This window comes from Myotis yumanensis, unplaced genomic scaffold (assembly GCF_028538775.1).
Source record: "Myotis yumanensis isolate MYYU_CA2020_CCGP unplaced genomic scaffold, mMyoYum1.0.hap1 SCAF_6, whole genome shotgun sequence".
Taxonomy (NCBI): domain Eukaryota; kingdom Metazoa; phylum Chordata; class Mammalia; order Chiroptera; family Vespertilionidae; genus Myotis; species Myotis yumanensis.
In genome coordinates, this window is record NW_027223757.1 from 6,523,987 (window position 1) to 6,544,554 (window position 20,568).

Here is a 20,568-nt window from a genome sequence, read left to right on the forward strand (position 1 = left end):
TATCATAAACTATGTAATTTACCTTTTTAGAGGTAAAATATAGGAGTTCAATGATATTGAGCATGTATAACAGGTCGCTTTGGCTACATCATCAGGTGTCCCGGGTAGGCTACACTTGCACTAATTAATGCATGTTTAGTGAGCAGCTACTCTGTGCTACACACTGTTCCAGGCCTGGGGAGACAGCAATAGACGCCCCCCCCCCCCCCCCCAAAAAAAATCCCTTATCTCATGGAGCTTATATTATAGTGGGGAGAGATAACAAATAAAAAAGGAACATAAGTATGTTAAATATTTGAGAGGGATAAGTACTTTAGCAACAGAGTAGAGAAGGGAAGGGGGAAATCTATAATAATAAAAGCATAATATGCTAATTAGTCCGGACTTCATTCTGGATGTCCTTCCGGACGACCTTCCTGGCAAAGCAGGGGCTGTAAGGGAAGCCTGGGTTTCGGGTGCCAGAGGGAAGCCGGTGCCGGCAGTCAGGGGAAGGAAGGCCTACTCTTGCACGAATTTCGTGCATCGGGCCTCTAGTAGGTAATATGAGGGGAGGGTGCTGTCATTTAGAAAGGAAAATACAGGAAGGCCTCCCTGAATGGTGACTTTTAAGCAGGAACTTGCAGGAGGGGAGACCCTGTAGATGCTGGGGAAAGAGCACTGGAAACTGATGAGAGGAAGTACAAGTGCCCAGAGAGGTGGGACAGGCAGGAGGCCAGTGTGGTTGGAGCAGCAGGGGTCAGAGAGGGGACAGGGAGCCAGAGAATACAGCGCAAAGGGACATTTTAGGGACTTTGGCTTTCACATTGAGACTGAAAGTCATGATTAGAGGGCTTTGCCTCGAGAAGGCTGATCATGGGGCATATTCTGTGGCTGCCCTGCGGATCTGGACTGTGGGCAGCAAAGTGGGAGCCCTGGGGCCTGCTAGGCTAATTCAGGTGAGAGATGATGTGGGTCGGAGTCAGGTGGGAGCATAGGAAATGGTCTGAGTCAGACAGAGTTGAAGAGCCAATGGGATTGGATGGATGGGAGGAAGGGGTGACAAGCCAGGGAGATGGTAAGATTTTGAGTGTAAGCCATGTGAGAACGGGGAAGGCAAAGTAGAGCAGGCTTGGGAGGGAGGCAAGGAGTTGGTTTCTGCATATGTCTGTTGGACGTTAAGGTGGCAACGTTGAGTGGACAGTCGGATATAAGAGCCTAGAGTTCCAGGATGAGGTGGGTCTTAGGTACAGACTTGCTAACATGCTTGTGAAGATGGTATTTAAACATACACAGATGAGCTCCCCAAGGGAATAGTAAACACAGGAAAGAGAAGAGGTGCAAAGAGGCCCTGCAGCACCCCAACATGTAGAGGCCAAGGAAATAATGAGAAACACACGAGGAAACAGAAGGAGCAGTGGGCAAATCAAATTAAAAGGAAACCAAGAGAACATGTTGTCCTCCAAGCCAATTGGGGGAGAGGGGAGTTTCATTTTAGGGAGGAAATTGTCAACAAGAGTCAAATCATAAAGGGTGACTGCTCTTGGACGAGGGCATGAGGAGGACTCCTCCAACAGCAGTCCCCCTCTGTGATTTGGTTCAAAGAGCAAGGACTGAGAAGAGAGCCCTGGAGGGAGGTGAGCCATGAACTTGACCAGAACAGAGTGGGGTGGAGAAAGCCGGGTTGGATTGAGTTTGAGGATGAGATCCATGAAACCGAAGAGACTGGCAAAGACAACATGCTCAAGAGTTTTCCTGTAAAGGGGAACAATGGAATCAGATGATAGCTAGAAGGATAAAGAAACATTTTTTTTAAATGTTTGTTGTTGTCATGTATGAGAACCTTTAGGAAAAATCCCTGCATGCGAGTGGGATGCTTGGAAACTGTGATGTGGCAGTGGGGACAGGGGCAATTGCTGGTGTCGTCCTTGAGTAGCCAAAAGGGATGACTCTGATGCCTACGAGGAGGGCTCGTCCGAGAGCAGTCACCCTGTACGTTAGAGCAGTGGTTGGCAAACTGGGGCTCACAAGCCACATGCGGCTCTTTGGCCCCTTGAGTGTGGCTCTTCCACAAAATACCGACTTCTGTGCATGGGCCACGAAGTTTCAATCGCACTGTACGTGCACGCCCGCACATGGTATTTTGTGGTATTTTGTGGAAGAGCCATACTCAAGGGGCCAAAGAGCCGCATGTGGCTCGTGAGCCGCAGTTTGCCAACCACGGCGTTAGAGGAACAGGAGAAGGACATCTGAGAATAGCTAGCTATATACACCTGTGGTAGGGCACTAGCGAGTGTCAGCTCCAGTGAGGAAGTCTTTGGTAAATTGCTTATCCCTGTGTCTTCTTAGAATTTCCATTTTTTCCCCTGTAAGTCACATATGAAAATAAAAACGTAAGTGAAGGTTTTTGCTAGGTTCCAGTTATTTCTGGGGTCCTGTAATTGTTGTTTTGTATTTAATTTGGGTGGTTGTTTTTGACCTGTTGGTGGCCCTTCCTATCAATTTTCAATAAATTATGCATAGACATATATGTGAGTGTGCGTGTGCATTCCATGAATTTACGTCCACTTGTCACAAAGCTCTTTCCCCTCTGCTACCTCTTCAGATCCCGGGTTCCCTGGTTCCTGGCTGTTGCTGTATAACGAACGTTCCTCTCTCTTATCTCTAAGATGCCTTTTTCTGCTTTCCGGGAGTGGCTACAGAAGACTTGAAAGCAAATCTATTTTCATTCTCTCCATTCAGAGTTTCCTCTCACTGGCTTTCATCGTATGGATTTTTCGCTTTCGCAGCTGCACACTCCGTACCTCTTCAGCCCTCTTCACATCTGTTTTAGAAACCCTGCTCTACCAATTCTGCAGCCATGGAGATGTGCCACGGTCAAGTCCCACACAGCATAGGGATCATTTTCACTTTCCCATGCTGTCCTAAAGATACCCGGATTCTGAAACCTTCATTTAAGTCCTAGGAACGCCCTGGGTCCACTTCCTCCTGACACTATCTGTAGCTCCTAATGCCTCCCTTTCCAAGAGGCAGAGAACTCCTGTACCTGTAAAGTTTATTGTTCCAAAAGCTCCTTCCATGACCTTGGCCCTGAAAGCTAAAGCCCACCTGCTGTGTTGTTATTGCTGCTGTTGTTCCCTCCCATAGCCTATGTCTCTCAGGAGGCTGGGAACTACCAAACACTAACAGCCTTAGACTGGAATGGGATCCTGAGAAAACCTCGTACGCTAAGGCTGAAACCAGAACTGATTGGCAGGTGAGGTCTCATCAAGGCTGCTCATCACCAGCGGATGGAGTCCTCAGTCAAGGGGAGTGAGGGGACCAACGGAGGGCACAGCTTTGAACTTCACTAGGATCCGAGAAAAACAAAAGCCTTTGTGTTGTCTCTGATTGGAGGTTTACTTCTGTCTGGCTTGGTAAGTAGGCAGGTAAGCAGAGGCAAGAAAGAAGGGAGGGAGGAAGGGAAGGCGTGGGGGGGGGGGGGGAGCGGGGGACAAAATGGAGAGATACGTGTGTATGTACAGATATAGGTACATATGCACACACAGACATACATATGTATACACATACACGTTTATGGTAATTTACGAAGATATCTGAGGATGTGCCAAAGTATTTGCAATTAAAGAAACAGGGAGTGTTAGGGAAGGACTAACAGGAAACCTGGGATCTCGCTCCAGATCCACAACCAACCATCTCCGGAATGTTGGGCAAGCCGCTTCCGTTCTGTCCTTCTTGTGTTCCCATTTGAGAAAGTGTCTAAGGCCCCTTTTCGGTTCTACCATACTAAGGTCGATACGTAGCTGAAATCGGGTATAAGTATGTTCCTGGGACGCCAACGCTAAAGCCTCCATTTTAGATACGACTGAGCAATCAAAAGACACTCACCCACCATTATTAGAAACTCAAACTGTTACAACACAATGCTTAGTACTTTTGTGTGTCAACAGTCAGAAATTCAGGTTTATCTGCCTCTGTTTTATTACTTTTTCCTGTCTCTAATATTTTTTTCAATCCCATACCTTAATCTCTTTTTTTAAGCCATGTATTAGCATACACTTAATATCAAATGAAAAATATCCATTATCACTGAAATTATCTTGAATGTCCAAAAGACTTATTTTAAAGGTTCCATAAAAAGGACATAGTTTTTTTTTCATTGAACAGTTGAGCTAAGCGATCTCACGGACGTGGTTTACTGTCTCTGAATCTCACCAAGCGGGCCAGACCCGCAGGCACATGGGGACCGAGCCCCGTGTCTCAGACAGTGAAGGCGTGCGGGCTTCCCTTTCCAGCTTCCCCTGAGGTCCTCCCACACCCACACGCTGTCTTCGGTAGGAGGAGGTGGTGGAGACCCGGCACTAACCTTCAATCTCTGCAAAGGGAATATGGCTCTTCTCAAACACAATCTTGGACCACCAGGACAGAACCATCTGTTTTACTTAGTGGTTAAGTGGGGGCCACTTTGCAAGCACAATCTCTTGGCAAGGAGCCCGGCCCTTATCTCGCACATCCAGGCGCCCTCGGACAGGCCTGGGCTACGGAGGGGGCTTTGCGAGTCTCTGCCGCCACCCTGAACTATAAGACAGGTGTTATCTGTTTGCATTCACAACACTCTTCACAGTCCGGTCCCTGTGGATTGGAGTCCTGGGCTCTTCACCAGACCTCAGGCTCTGCCCAGGAACTCTGGTCAAAATCAAAGCCGGTGACAGGCGTCAATGTGGCTCGAGAAGAAGGCTGGTGACGCTTGCTCTGAACCTGCTCTAGACGGTTGCAGGCTGTGTCTCAGAAGAACATTCTAGATCCAAAGCAAAAGCACTAAATAAGCCCAGTGGGCGTGGCTCAGTGGTTGAACATCGACCTATGAACCAGGAGGTAACAGTTCAATTCCGTCAGGGCACATGCCCGGGTTGCGGGCTCAATCCCCAGTGTGGGGCGTGCAGGAGGCAGCCAATCAATGATTCTCTCTCATCATTGATGTTTCTTTCTCTCCCTCTCCCTTCCTCTCTGAAATCAATATACACTGAGTGACCAGATGATTATGACCAGCCAGATTATTATGACCACCCCATCAGTACTTCATTGACACTTCCAAAAATACTGACTATTGAAAACTTCCTAAGCAAATACTCTCAAGGTTTTATTATTTGCATAACTAATTCACTTCATTGTACTGATTGTGTATGTGTGTGTGTGTGTGTGTGTGTGTGTAGATACACTGTGTGTATACACACACACACACACACACACACACATATATATGTACATATATTTTTTAAAGTACTAAATAAAATGTTACCAATGTGTCTGCTCATTCTAAGCTCCCTGGACAGCACTGGCCATTTCTCCACCCCTAGCTGACACTTCTGTAAAGGAAATGAAGGAACCAATGGTGCACAGTGTCCCCACGCAGGGGACACGGCCAGGAGCCCGCCGCCCCCCTGAGCTGACTCATAGTCCCATCGCCCCGTGAGCGAGCCGAGGACGCCGGGCCGCAGGGAAACGCTCTGACTTGGTAGGAGAAACTCCAGCAGCTGTGCAGCTGGGCCCTTACTTTCCAGAAATTCTATAAATAATCCTCCAAGCTACAACGACTTCAATAGAGCTTCCTATTTCTGTCTCTCCACCTACCAATTTTCGGAGAATTACATGCTTGGCCAAATGAACGTAAAGCTGAGGCAGCCGCACGGGGGCCGGCTTCCTGGGTCCTGGCCGGGAGGCTCCGTGCTGGGACAGACGCCTAATGAATGAGCCGCCTGGGAGGGATGAGGGGTGACTCAGTCACTCTGCTTACACAGGTACCCCCCACCCCCGACACACACACACACACTCGGATTGCCGGGGATTCCACTTCTTTTTCACAAAGTTCAAGACAAAAGTTAAGGACAAACTTGAAGAAACAGTGAACCTCAAATTACAAGTCTGAAAAGTAACTCGTCGAGGAGCTCACTCAACTCAAAACGAAGCTTATACAACATCCAGGAAACGCCAAAACACAAACTCTGCCACATTTTAACTTCCTTGTGTGTCCGGTAAAGATAAGGTAATAGCCATTAATGCCTTCACCTGATCATTCTGAGAGCTGGTCCTTTCTTGCGATCTCAGCAAAAATACATCCACACAATATATACCACCCGCTTTGGGGGAGTTCATTAGTAGAATGAGGTGGCCAACGGCAATACATCACTTTAGGTGTGTAAATCATACAGACACCCCACTTTCAAGGTGCCATTCCCCCAGGCACAGCAACGTGTGCAGCCGACGAACAAAATCATGTAAAACACAGGAAAGGGAGCACACGATGAGCCGCCCAAAAGAACATGTCAAGGATCATTTCTATCTCACATGTAAAATTCCGCCTCAACTCCCAAAAGCGGGGAAATAAACTCTGTAGCCTTACCTTCGCCAAAAGGGGTGGCTGCAGCCAGCGTTTGTCAGACTCTGTCAGTGAGAAGAGCGAGTTGCCGAGTCCAGGGCTCCGTCCGCAGCCCCGAGCCCTCTCCCCCGTCTGCCCATGGCCAGGCAGGAAGCGGCGTCTGACAGCCACCGCGCAGCCGTTACAGCTAAAAGCGGATCCTGTGCGAGGCTGCCTGTATTTCTGTCTGCCAGCTCCACGCCCTCACCGTGCTCAGTTTTTTCCATTGGTGGGAGAGTGTGATGCAGCCTTAACCAGAAAGTGGTTTTCCATGGGCTGCCCGGAGCGCGTGGCCAGCACAGCCTGGAGCCCATGACTGGGCTGCTGTTGGGAGCGCATTCCAGAAGGACCACCGAAGTCCCAGAGGAGCGCGCGCCCGGGGCTGCTGAATAAAGGGTCACTCTCTCAGAGGGAGCTTTTTTTTTTTAAGCCTCTTTTGCAGGAAGAAGGCACACCTACCATCCTTGTGTTTAAAAACGGGAGTAAACATTCAGTCTCCAAAACCACAGCCGGAATGCGAGGGTCATAAAAACCCTGCCTCAAGAGCAGCCCTTCCAATTCATTTGTGATTTGCACAATATCGAGTGTGCACTTACTCCAGGCTCCGTGCGTGCGGGGTCCTTTCATCTGTGAGCTGGCGGAGCTGCGGTGCCCTGCCGGCTCTGACGTCCTCGTCCTCCCAACAGGGCACTGGTTTATCACAAATAGGCACTAAGTGGCCTTTTACAAGGTGACAGGCCAGAGGGCCAAGTGTTCTTTAAGTTCTGCTGCGTTTTTTGATGAAAGACTTTCAGTGTCAAGTAGACACGAAAGACCATTTTATATTAATTATTGGGGAGAGGGTGCTGAATGGAAAAAAAGAATTCTATCTGCATAGTTGTTAAAGTTTTGAAATTATATTCTATAGAAAAAAAACGTGTAAGCAGAAATTTTCAAGTTGTCCTGGATAAACATGTGACAACGTTTTAAGGTAATATTTTCATTAGTTGTAAAATGTGAATGGATCTGCATATGCAACAGACAAGATTTCTACTTAATATTAATGGTCAGATTCTACTTTAGACATATAAGCTTTTAATTCCTTATCTTCATGAAAATGAATCATGACATACACACACACAGAATGTTTTCTCATTCAGTTTCTATATAGTTAATATATGCTTGGAGCTATGTTGTCTAATCTTAATTGGCAAATAATAAGACCATCCGTCTACTAGTTATAAAAATTAATCTGAGCTCCACAAAAAATTTAGTGTGAGCACAGAACCAAGGAATTTTTAGTCCTGGTGGAGTAGACTTGCAAAACACTGCCTAACCCAGGGGTGGGCAAACTTTTTGACTCGAGGGCCACAATGGGTTCTTAAACTGGACCGGAGGGCGGGAACAAAAGCATGGATGGAGTGTTTGTGTGAACTAATATAAATTCAAAGTAAACATCATTACATAAAAGGGTACGGTCTTTTTTTTTTTTTAGTTTTATTCATTTCAAACGGGCCGGATCTGGCCTGCGGGCCGTAGTTTGCCCACGGCTGGCCTAACCCAATCCCCTCACTTCTTTATGGATAAGTAACCAGAGACCTTAAGTGACTTGCTCAAGGTCACACAGCTGGTCAGCAGCAGGCAGCAGAGCCAGGACATGCCACCCAAGCAACCACAAGCCCCGGGACTGAAGTCAGAAGGTTGCCACGGAAGCCAAGTCACATAACAGAAAACATGGGAATTCCCAATATGTTCACTTGGGGTGTGTGTGTGTGTGTGTGTGTGTCTAAAATATACTCTGGGTAAACAAGGAAGAAGCAAGAATGCTTGAGTCATTGCAGCTCCTGTTCCTTTAGATCTAGCGACATCACTTCTGTTATTAACAAAAAAAGTAAAATGAACTATCAGCCAGCACGTAACAAGCATATTTCTTCCATAGAGCCTTGAGACAAGAACTACTCCTTGATATGAAGGGAGGAGAGGATTTATGTCCGAAGGAAGAAGGAAATTTAAAGAGATATGCTTCTAAGGTTAAAAAAAGTTATCAGAAGAACAATTCACTGCATGGAAATATTTGCAGGCCCCTGTTCTATTCCTGCTTCTAGATTTAAGACAATTCTGACCTTTTGATACATGTCATTCACCCACCTCTGTATGCCAGAACTGCCTGTAATTTGAATTATCTCTAGCATTCCTCAGACACTACCAATGGGTTTGCATTGTCTCGTTCCATTTTATATCACCGAGGTCACCCAAATAACTTAAGTTCTATGAGTCCATAAAGTCACTTGGGGTTTCCAACTATGTAAGATTTTTCAAGTTCTTTAGACTTTGCCCAACTACTCTCAATTTAGTACTCCATCCTAAAATTACAAAAACCAGCATACTTCCAAATCACAAAACTAGACTTTATCTAATGCTTCATTCCGAAATAATAATACAGGTCATATGTGTTATCATCTAAAATTAAGTTCCTGGGCAAAGACCTCCGAGAATTATGTAAATTACTACTTAAGAAATATCCTGTCCTCAAACACACAATGCAAAATGGCACATGTAAAAGCAAATATAGCAAAATGTTAGCAATTATAGAATTCAAGTGGTAAGTTTATTGCTCACTGTACAAGTTTCTCAACCTTTTTATATTTTTGCAAATTTTGTTAATAAAGGATTTGGGGGAAAAGACATATGTAACACACACACACACACACACACACACAGGCAACCTGATAGAAACAAAGTGTAGAAAAGTGGTTTCCAGGGGCTGGAGGGTGGGCAACACAGGGACAGGTTGGTAAAGGGTATAAACTTTCAGCTACGAGATTAACACATTCTGAGGCTCCAGTGTGAAACATGGTGGCTACAGCTGACAAACTGCATTATATAATTAAAATCTGCTAAGAAAGTAGAACTCTACTGTTCTCATGTGTGTATGTGTGTATATATAGATATATACATATAAATATATATATAAACATACGTAGAGAAATATAAAAGCTCCATGATGTACACTTAAATGTCTTACAATTTTATATGTCAATTATACTTCAGTAAAGCTAAAAACCTTTCAAAACATCATGTTTACTACATGCCTAATCAAGACTAAGCAAAACCTGTGGCTCGCCTAGTTGTAGTCAAGGACATGAGGATCTTGCACTCTGCTATCACAAATCATAATAAAAAAAAAAATAGGCACAGGGCGTAGTGGGAATATCGCAGGCTTCAAAACCAGCCGATCTGGCTTAGCACTGCGTCTCCCAGTAACTTAGACGCCTTCTGAACCCCATCCCCTTCACCGTAAAATGGGGTTGATAACAATCACGCCCATTTCAAATAAAAATATAAAGATGTACCAATTTATAAACAGTTATAAGAAAAACTGACATTAAAAATACAATTGCTGAAGTAATACGAGCAGTCAGAAATAACGGCTTTGCTTAAAATTCAAGAAACTCGACTCCTTCCCATATTCTTCACTTTTTAAGTCAAACACACAAACTTAAAGAAAAAAAAAAAGTCCCATGAAACCTAATTCTTTATTAAGTCAATTCTAAGGACTTCATTTGGTAAAAATAAATGAATATAAAATAGCAATAACAAATAAAGGTTAAAATATAAATTACATGTATCCTAACAGGATTCCAAAAGATTAAATACGCTCACAAATATAAACATCACTTTGATGAAACTACACAACTGAGCAAAGACCCTGCAATACACGCCCGGGGGGAGAATTCAGTCTATTTCTGTTGGAAAAGCAATGCTTTAACGTAGGCGCAAGAAACATGGAACTTGAGAGCTCTGCCATTGAAAAATGTTCTAGATGAAGGCAATGCTAGAAGAAAATGAAGCCAGAGAAATATTCCTGTGAAATTCCTAAAATCCATGGAGATAGGACTTGCGGGATAACTTTTCTCCCATTTCATCAGAAGGCACAGACTGGGCAAGTCTGTTTCTGAAACCAAATGCGTCCAAACCGGCCCAGAGAACACAGTGAGAGCGCATGGCTGGCCTCCACACCTCAAACTGCCCGGGCTTGGAGGTTTTACCTCCAGAGTGCACGGCTGAAACCCACACACATGTGCGACTGACACGTGCAATTCATGTGCCCCCAGTCATGTTCCCAGGGGCCAGCACATCAGCTCAGGGCCCCGGCGTTAGGGCCCCTCTGCCCTGACCTCAGACCCTGCCATGTGGCATTGGACAAGTCACTTAACTTCTCAGGTTCTTAATCTGTAAAATGGGAATAATCTACCTGCCTCACAGGGTTGCTGTAAGAATTAAGTAAAGTAACACATGTAGATTGTTTAACACAAGGCCTGCTTGCAAATGTAAGCTCCATAAAGCAGGGATTTTGTTTAAGGTGTTTACTGGTAAGCCTTCGACTTTAATCAGTACCTGGCACATGGCGAATGCCCAATAAATACTCCGTGGGTGGTGAGTAAGTGGGTGAGTGAGTGGGTGGGTGGGTGAGTGAGTGGGTGGGTGGGTAAGTGGGTGGGTGAGTGAGTGAGTGAGTGGGTGGGTGAGTGAGTGAGTGGGTGGATGGGTGAGTGAGTGGGTGGATGAGTGAGTGGGTGGATGAGTGAGTGGGTGGGTGAGTGAGTGGGTGGGTGAGTGGGTGGGTGAGTAAGTGGGTGGGTGGGTGAGTGGGTGGGTGAGTGAGTGAGTGGGTGGGTGAGTGGGTGGGTGAGTGAGTGAGTGAGTGAGTGGGTGAGTGGGTGAGTGAGTGAGTGAGTGGGTGAGTGGGTGGGTGAGTAGGTGGGTGGTTGGGTGAGTGGGTGACTGGGTGGGTGAGGGAGTGGGTGGGTGGGTGAGTGAGTGGGTGAGTGGGTGGGTGAGTGAGTGGGTGAGTGAGTGAGTGAGAGAGTGGGTGAGTGGGTGAGTGAGTGAGTGAGTGGGTGAGTGGGTGAGTGAGTGGGTGAGTGAGTGAGTGAGTGGGTGAGTGGGTGAGTGAGTGGTTGGGTGAGTGGGTGAGTGAGTGGGTGAGTGAGTGGTTGGGTGAGTGGGTGAGTGAGTGGGTGAGTGAGTGGTTGGGTGAGTGGGTGAGTGGGTGAATGGGTGGGTGGGTGAGTGAGTGAGTGAGTGGGTGAGTGGGTGAGTGGGTGGGTGGGTGGGTGAGTGAGTGAGTGAGTGAGTGGGTGGGTGGGTGAGTGGGTGAGTGAGTGGGTGAGTGAGTGGGTAAGTGGGTGAGTGGGTGAGTGGGTGGGTGAGTGAGTGGGTGAGTGGGTGAGTGAGTGGGTGAGTGAGTGGGTGGGTGAGTGGGTGAGTGAGTGGGTGGGTGAATGGGTGGGTGAGTGGTTGGGTGAGTGTGTGAGTGGGTGGGTGAGTGAGAGGTGGCAGTGACGCTGGCGGAGGTGGTGCCGTGAAAGGAAGGACAGCGCCTGTTGTGGTCGATATCTAGTGACAGAGCCTCTTCAGCCCCTTTGTTTACAACAAGCCTCCACGTGTTATCTATGCCGACTGAGCAAAACTTTCAGTTTCTGCTTAAAATTCCAGTTGTACTCACATCCAAGCTGCTTGGCCTCTAGAAAATGCCGGAACAGCCCATGGCCAAGCATCTTGAATATCAACAGCAACTTTAACAGAATTCAAAATGCAACCCTAGCATGGTATGCACTGGTTTAAAGCCACAGAAAATCTAAATTTCATCACACTTTTCCTAAGCATCTCAAAGTCATCAAATGTACAGAAAACTTTTAATGAAAATGAGGGATTCTATGGCACAAATATTTATAAAGTCCAAGTTGTACCTTACATTACATAACAAGCAGCCCCCAATAATTTAACCAAATGACTAGTTCATTCTTTTTGCAAGAATGCGCAAATATTAAATGACATAAAAATTAAGGTTTAAAAGTTTTCCTTTAAAGGAACTTTTATTCAGCAGGTCACCAATTAAGTACATTTTGACAATTTACAATTATTGACAGTGTATAAAATCCTAAATTCTGAAATTAAATAGAATGGTTTATAATAAGTAAAGGTAATGTTTTATATAAATGATAAAATTCATATTAAAAATCATGCTCCCAAAAATAAAACTACAAAATGAGCTTCAGCTAAGGTAAAATGAAAATTTGCAGTAGAAAAATATCATTTAGGGAATATGCTTATAAAATTCTGGCTTATAAATACTAGCCACGAGGCACATCTGTTTTGAGCATGTTGGAAGGGTTATATGAAGGTTTAAGGAAGTCCGAGTCACCTGCCCAGAGCGAAATGTAATTAAAAGGGGTTATAGTCAGCCTCTCAGTCCACTCACAACATTTTCTTTTTATAGACTGAAGTGAAACTGCTTAAGCTGAAAGCTTCCTAATCAGTTTAATTCCTAGAATAATTAGATCTGAGATTTCGAAAGAGACGGGGGAGGTCATCTATCTGGCCCAATCTTGCTTCTAATTTGAGACTCTCCCACAGCAGCCTGACAGATGGGCCGCTCTGGTCCACCTAAAGACACGGGTGACGAGGTGACAGGAAGCTCAGGGCCGCATTAGGGTGCGCATTCCGCTGTTAGCCAATTGATAGATGAGAACTCCTTCAAATCAGGGACTTCCAATGAATCATCCTAAAATCGCTCCACTAATTAGGTCCAGTCTTTCCATCCTTATCACCGCACACCCCTCTCCTCTCCTCCAGCCAATCACCCTAAGAACAGCAGAAGTCAGCTTTCCTGGTTCCTCCCACCTCCCTCCATCTCTCCCTCCCTCCCTCTCTTTCTCCCTCCCTGCCTCCCTCCCTCCCAGTTTATCTTCACCATGAAGGCAGGACCCTTGTAAAACAGAATAAACAAACAAAAGCACATTATATTTGTAATATGAATTTTATCATGTGTAGAAAACATTACCTTTACTTATTAGAAACCATTCTATGTAATTTCAGAATTTAGGATTTTATACACTGTCAGTAATTGTAAATTGTCAAAATGTACTTACCTGGGATATAATGACCGACTGAATAAAAGTTTCTTTAAAGGAAAACTTCTATTAAGAACGTTTTAAATCTTAAGTCAAATGCACACGAGAGAGTCCCAAGACTTGAGTCTGTGCCTCTGCAGGCGAAAAGCACGCTCTCCGGCGAATCCCACCCGGATGCATGAGGTGACACACCCTCATCTGTTTGGTGCCAGAAAGTCTGGGGAACGTTGGGGTCCCCTGGAGAAGGTGGAGTGCAGCCTCGTTCCAGAGTGCACATGCGTGTGCAAATCACACACTGCCCCCAGGTCACGGAGCCAGGAGACCCAACAATTGATCTTAGGGAAGGAGAGGGATTTTGCCGCCAAAAGAGAGAAAATGGCCTAAAATAAAAGCAAAAGAACTGTGTCTGAACATGGAGAGAACATTTTACTGTGCAGGGAGGGGGCCAGTCCCACAGCTCCGGGGCTGTTGGAAGCGTATGAGCGCGCAGGCCTGAGGGCTGTATTCTTAAGAAACAGAACCCATTTGCGTGCCAATTAAATGTGCGCACGCATTCTTCAGCACACAACACACTCTCTGTTCCGTTTTTCTTGAAATATGAGACTCTGCAAAAATATCTTTAGTTTTTCCACTACTAATACAGAAGTAGAGGCAACTTTTTCGGTTTTCTCCTAATTCTACTGTAAGGAAAACAAATTAGATAGATGAAAAAAACTCCATGTTGGGGCCCTGCGTGACCATCCACAGGGGCCGGCAGCCCCCCGGCCTGCCCTGGGAATGCAGAATGTTTAAGAAACACTGAAAATACCGCTTTTATGTAAAACTTGCCATTATTTAAGGCAGGCTTGTTTTAAGGATATTTAAATTATCCCAGAGCCATCCAGAAGCCCACCAGCTTGCACAACTTCTGATGCCAACAATAACGCAGGAAAATTTTAAATCCTGAAAAATATTTTAAAAGAAATCACGAATCTTGAGTATCTCCTCCGGTGTGAGCAAATTTCTCACCGTGTGACACTGAGTGTCTCGAGCAGTAGCTTCATTTAGCTGTTAAACTCATTACATATTTAGACACAAAATGCCTGCTGGACCAGACGCTGGTGGGCTGTGGAGCTACGTGAGCACAAGGCGGACCAGTGGCCCGCGATTGTGGGACGTCTGCTCCAGGGAAGGCGACAGGCAGAGCAATACACAAGGGAGAGCCCATCAGGCAGGGGCAAGCACATGGCGGAGAATGAAAATCCAGTGGCGTGGAGGCAGGTGGCTGTCGAGACGGTCCTCAGAGGCAGCCCCTGGAGCTGAGCAGCAAGGACAGGACGCAGCCGGGAAGGGCGGCCGCGCGGCTGCCTGGAGAGCTTGTGCGTGTCTCTGTGTCGGCAAAGCCAGCGTGGACTGCAGACACCGCACACACTTCCAGGCCGGGACCTGCAACCGTTCCGATCACTGCCTGGCAAACTGGTCGGCGTTCCTGCTTCAGCACTTAACCTGCATCACCAGCAGGTCCACTCCCAACACGTCCCAGCCGGCACGAAACGGCCTCAACAGCCTCGGGGCACCTGCTTTTCCTCAGTGGGTGCCTAGTAGCCACGTTTCCTGAGCTTCCCTGAGCCTGGCTCCAGCCAGAATGACACTCTCTCAGGTGTGCTCTTCGGCAGGCGCTGCTAGTGGGTTTGGAGTTCAAGTGTGGGCTCTGTCGGTACTGGGCACGTAGGGAGACAGAGGTGAGGACTTCTCGCCGCGGCTCCCAGAGGGGAGGGCATGCAGCCTTCCGCACAGCGAGGATCGCCAGCACTGTCCCATTAAGTGCATTTGGAATAAGCCCCTGAGACGCGGCAGCCCCTTCCCTGCCTTAGGTGCCGGCACCTGGGCAGCGCACTGTGCTTGCCCGCTCAGGTCCGCATACAAAGAGCAGTGAGCAGAGGTGCATGGGAAGCAGACACAGAGGACGTACAGACTGACATGTGTTAAGGCCTTGGAGATGCCCAAGTGCCTGGAACTTACCCCTGGAGGCGTGTGGGTGACACTATGGACCCATTCATTCACCCAGCTTCATTCACCCAGAATGCGCTGGCTGAAGAGGTGTCTTCGTGACTCAAAGCCCTGGCAACAGAAAACAAAAACACAGATGGGGTGAGAAACAGTGCCTCAGAATTAGAATTTTGTAACGAAAGTTCAATTTCTCGGCATTCTGCCATGTCTTGTGTTTGATACAAAAAGGGAGCATCAGAAAGAAAAATCAAGGGTTAAGTCATTAGCGCTAGCAGCGGTTCTCAACCTGTGCGTCGCGACCCCTTTGCCGGTCGAACGCCCCTTTCACGGGGGTCGCCTAAGACCATCCTGCATATCAGATACGATTACATTATGATTCATAACAGTAGCAACATTACAGTTAAGAAGTAGCAACGAAAATAATTATATGGTTGGGTCACAACATGAGGAACTGTATTTAAAGGGCCAGAAGGCTGAGAACCACTGCCGGCTAGAGGAAATCTGAGGGCCTTCCCACATCCTAACCGGACAGTAGATTTACTACTTCATCCAATAACTTCATATGACCAAGCCATTTTGTAGATAGATACACGGAGGGAGGGAGGGAGGAAGAAGAAGGACAGGAGATGGATGGACAGACAGACAGACAGACATCCTACTCTGATCAATCCACTAGTACAGAGGTGGGGTAGAGCAGTGAATAAGAAAATCTCTGCTCTTACTAAGCTTCATTCAAATGGGAGAAAGCAGTGGCAACAAATCTATAATAATAAAAGCATGCTAATTAGACTGGACAGCCAAACAACCTTCCGGATGTCATTCCGGACATCATTCTGGACAAAGCCACTGTGGCGGGGGCAGTGGCAGAGGTGGTTAGGGGCGATGAGGCAGGCAGGTGAGTAGTTAGGAGCAATGAGGCAGGCAGGCAAAGGGGTTAGGGGTGATTAGGCAGGCAGGTGAGTGGTTAGGGGCAATGAGGCAGGCAGGCAGAGTGGTTAGGGGTGATCAGGCAGGCAGGTGAGTGGTTAGGGGTGATGAGACAGGCAGGCAGCGAGCGGATAGGAGCCAGCGGTCCCAGATTGTGAGAGGGTGCATACCGGGCTGAGGGACACCCCCCCTTCCTGTGCACGAATTTCATGCATCAGATCTCTAGTAGGTAAATAAACAAATAAGAAAAACATCCGCCGAAACCAGTTTGGCTCAGTGGATAGAGCGTCGGCCTGTGGACTGAAAGGTCCCAGGTTCGATTCCGGTCAAGGGCATGTACCTGGGTTGCGGGCACATCCCCAGTGGGAGATGTGCAGGAGGCAGCTGATCGATGTTTCTCTCTCATCGATGTTTCTAACTCTCTATCTCTCTCCCTTCCTCTCTGTAAAAAATCAATAAAATATATTTTTTAAAAAACAAAAAGAAAAACATCCTACAGTAATACCTGCGATGCAGGGTCAGGAAGATGAGACAGTGACAAGTGGCCAAGTTAAATGGGAAGCTCAGGAAATGTTCTCGAGGTGACCACTAGGCTGAGATCTGACTGCTCTTTCGAAGTTGGGGTCATGGTCCCTAACACACGGACCACTGATCCCTTGGCAGAGGGACCAGCCAGAACCCTAATAAGAGCCGGAGTTCACGGATAGTTACCATGGACTGCGGGGCAGAGTTCAAATGCAAGAAGGTGAGGTCAAGGGTCAGAGTTTTGTTATTTATTAAGCAGGCGGTTTCTGGGTCCTCTTTGATTGTGGAGAGCAGTTCCTCCTCCACTGTTTGACATGATGTCTAGTGACACGTTAACATTCATGGCCCCACGAGCCAGCACACCAGAATTGTTCCAAATATTAGATTGCTTTCAGGAAGTAAGGCTTGCCTTTCTGTAAGACAGTGGTTCTCAACCTTGGCTGCACATTAGAATCACCTGGGAATCTTTTTAAAATCCTGATTTCTGGGCCTCATCCTCCGGAAATTCTGTTTCTTTGTTACTAATGTTGTGGCCTCACCCCATAACAAAGAAACAGAATTTCTGGAGGATGAGGCCCAGAAATCAGGATTTTAAAAAGATTCCCAGGTGATTCCAATGTGCAGCCAAGGTTGAACACCACTGCTGTAAGACATTCTTTCCCCTCTGCTATGTACACAAGATACTACACCATGGCAACCATCGTGTGCTGTGGGGCACAGTCCTTGGTAAAGAATGCAGACTTTGGAGCCACAAGATCGAGGTTCAACCCCCAGTTTCCCCATTAGCACCTGAGTGAGCCCAGCCTGGTGGTTTAAACTCTGAGCCTCTGGTTTCTTCAACTATAAAATGGAACGGATCTTGGCTACTTTTCTTGCTCATTCTTAAGTATTTAGTAGTTAATGCACATAAAGTAATGAAGTGTTCATTGTAAATAGCCACTATTGGGAAATTTTATCACAATGACTCATGCTATAGAAATACACCTATAAAAGTAGGCACAGTAGAGATAATTTCATTTATAGGATCATAGACTAACCTTTAAAAACCAACCCAACTTCTTGTCACTACAGGTGAGAATTTAAAGCTTAAAGAGGAAAACTGATTTGCCCAAGATGATATAATTGGTTCAGAGAATATTTTAAAATATATATTTGGTCAAAAATGCTTGCCTTATAAGGGAAATCCTATACAGGCAAAAATTTTGAATTCACTTTGTAATTAAACCATCACGGACAAGAAAATATGTTTAAATGGTAAAAATGGAAACTGGAACAAGTTTCAGTGGCCCCTCCCTAGATACTTTATACAGACAATTTTTAAATGCCAAGATTGTCATATTTTGCTAATGGTATTTTACTGACCAAGAAACTATGAAATATCAGATCTGCCACATTTTAATTTTTCCAATGAGAAAAACAGATATTGCGGCTCCTGCACCAACGACACAACAGACCTTTCTATAAGTTAATTCTGAATCTCTGCCAGTTTATGAGTGTGACAGCCTCTTACTCCCCGTGCCTTTGCACATGCTGTTCCCTGCTAGGAATGCCTCCCTGAAGAACTCCTAATGACCCCTCCACACCCAGCTTACGTGTCTCCTCTCCTGGTAAGTCTTCCCTGATCCCCTACCTTCCTCCTGCCAACACATGAAGTGTTAACTTCTCTCCTTCATCCCACCACGCTACCTCCTAGAGCAGTGGTTCTCAACCTTCTGGCCCTGTAGATACAGTTCCTCATGTTGTGACCCTAACCATAAAATTATCTATTTTCGTTGCTACTTCATAACTGTAATGTTGCTACTGTTATGAATCATAATGTAAATATCTGATATGCAGGATGGTCTTAGGCAACCCCTGTGAAAGGGTCGTTCGACAGGCAAAGGGATCGCAACCCACAGGTTGAGAACCGCTGTCCTAGAGGCAACTGCACTGGAGCGATTGCTTTTTCCCCTGTCTGTCTCCTTAATAGATGTTAACGACTTTGAAAGTCTCGGGCTCATTGACTAATCTTTGGTTTCCTGATGTCTCGCCTTACACATGGGTGCTTAATCGATGTCTGATGAATGGACTGACTGAAGGACTGATGCATCAGATTGCTAACACGACATGATTTAATTTTAGACTAGCCTGCTTTTCCATCACGAGACATATTACAAGTAACACCACAACTTATAGGACAAAAAAAGGGGAAGTTACAGCTTAACTCTGAGACAGTTAATGTGATATGCCAATGTGGCTAGGCTATGGTGCTTAATTGGTCAAAAACCAGTCTAGATGTTGCTGTGAAGATATGTGTACGATGCTAAAGGTTCTGCTCCCATGCCTTCCCTAAGAGCTGAATGTAATCGGACCTCCAGCTACCTCTCAGTTCACAGGAAGGCCACGCCTAGGGAACGCCTCATCGATCAATCTAGAAGCCTGCTGTCCAGCCCTGGGCCAGGTTCACAGGGCTCCGTGTTTACAAAGCGTGGACTGCCGGGTGACGGTCAGAGCCGGCAGCACCCAGCACAGCACCAACAGTCAAGGAGAAGCTGCTGGGGAAGAGAGAGCAGCTTAACTGACCCCAGGCCTTCTAATATGCTCCCCTGCCCCAACCAGGGGAAAAGCGTGCATCTCTCTCCCACAGTCACGCCTTCTTCCATTTAAACCCCTTTGTCGCCCCATCTCCCTGAATAAAACCACGTTGTAAAGTCTCTGGGTTTCCTTTAGCCTTGCTATCAGCTGCACAGCTCGGTGTCTGTGGGAAAACAATACAGTCGGTGGGAAGTGTCCCAGGAGCCAGAAGGGACCGGGAGCAGAAATGCGACTCTGCCTCCTTTAACCCTCATGTGACAGACAGGGTCTGCGCCATCGGGCTGAGCCCCCCAGGGCCTGCTCACGGGGTGGGGGATGTTCATGATCTCAGCCTCTCGCCCAGGGGATGCAGACACACAATGGACAAGCCGCTCCACGATCCACTTCCCTACCTGCTGTTCAGAACAGCTCTCCCCGCCTCTCATGAGGCACCAGCACCCGGTTCCCGCACAAAGAGCTCATGGAACCAGATGCTGCCGCAACAAAGGAGACTATAGAACGTGAGACAGTCGCGATAGAAGGACTAATTACAATGAGAATAGGAAGTTTCAGTCTATCCACCCCGAACGGCGGCCGTGTGTACACGGAGCGCGGTGCTCACTGCGCACCGGGCACAGCGAGGCCCTTGTTGTCTCTGAGACGGCGCGTGGGAAACGCACCCACAAACAGCCAACGGGCAGCGGGAACAGGACAGGGGGCATCCCTCTGGGCCCCTGTGTTCCCCAGGCTGGCTTCTGTCTAGAGTATGTCTTCCCGAGGATTCCCACAAGTTCACGTATCCGGGGGCAATACTCAAGATGCAAACATTAACGCAGGATACCCTGCGTGCAGGGCATTTACTCAGTTAATTACATGCAAGGCAAGAAGTATCTGTTGACCATCTATTGCAGGGGTCCTCAAACTTTTTAAACAGAGGGCCAGTTCACTGTCCCTCAGACCGTTGGAGGGCCGGACTATAGTTTTTTAAAAAACTATGAACAAATTCCTATGCACACTGCACATATCTTATTTTGAAGTAAAAAAACAAAACGGGAACAAATACAATATTTGTATTTGCATGTGGCCCGCAGGCCGTAGTTTGAGGACCCCTGATCTATTGTGTTCAAGGCACTATGCTAAGTGTTGGGAATAGGACAGTGGCCGAGAACCCGCTAACAGTCTCACACAGACTGTAAAGCCGTCGGTCACAATGCCCTGTGGAGAGGATGTGGTCTAGAGGGGTAGGATGCTCACAGGAGTGGCCCGGAGCCAAGTCTTCAAGTAAGA

The 20,568-nt window shown here is 46.7% G+C and overlaps 1 protein-coding gene across 1 annotated transcript in view; it reads right to left on the reverse strand.

Annotated features, from left to right (window-relative positions):
- The window catches only part of TIAM2 (TIAM Rac1 associated GEF 2), a 184,314-nt gene that overhangs the window by 92,858 nt on the left and 70,888 nt on the right, over positions 1 to 20,568 (reverse strand). Inside the window, 1 exon segment of the mRNA XM_070417418.1 lies at positions 15,289 to 15,387. The gene's annotated coding sequence lies outside the window, so the exon portion shown is untranslated.